We start from the raw sequence: 776 nt of genomic DNA, 5'->3' as shown, positions 1-776 counted from the left end.
CCCAAAGAATGATTTCTTCAAAAACAGGATAGAACTTAATTATCATGATGGCACTTTATCCATTGGGGTTTTTTTTTCTTAAGCCTACACTATAAACCACACAGGGCTCAAGCAATCTGCATAGAACTAGATCTCTGAGTAACAAATCAATGAGAATGAGTAATAACTAAGGCCTCTGGTATAACTAGGCACAGCTACTCGTGGCTTTCACCACTAACTTTGGTTAGTTTTTGAGGTGACATACAGCTCTGCTTTGATGCAGGTTCATTCCCACATGCTGAAAACACAACTGAAGCCAACAACGTTCCTCTAAGTGAAGTAACTTGAATATATGTATATATTCCCACAAGTAAAAAGTCCATTATTTAAATAACAGACTATAGCAGCCTTTTTATAATCCAATGCTATTACAAAGATGGCTACACTGTATATTTTTCCATCTTAGAACACACACAAAATGAAAAAGAAAGGTATCTGGGAAATTAAGGTCAATCCTACCTGAATACTGTTTTGATTGCTTAGGAATGGCTTTAATAATATCAGTCATTATTTTCCATAGACTGACATGAATGTGCATTTCAAAACTGGACAAGAAAACAGAAAAAGAAATCCATATGATAGAATGAGTGTAATGAGTGTTAACAGCACCATCAATTCACCACTTAAGTGAATGTTATAGAATGTAACAGTGTCTGCCTCAAGCTGTGCTTATATAAGGTACATGGGACACTCACATACATGCCAAGCATGGTTTTAAACCCACAAAAATCAGAAAG

Source organism: Melopsittacus undulatus, chromosome 3 (assembly GCF_012275295.1).
Source record: "Melopsittacus undulatus isolate bMelUnd1 chromosome 3, bMelUnd1.mat.Z, whole genome shotgun sequence".
Classification (NCBI taxonomy): Eukaryota; Metazoa; Chordata; class Aves; order Psittaciformes; family Psittaculidae; genus Melopsittacus; species Melopsittacus undulatus.
This window is presented reverse-complemented; position numbering follows the sequence as displayed.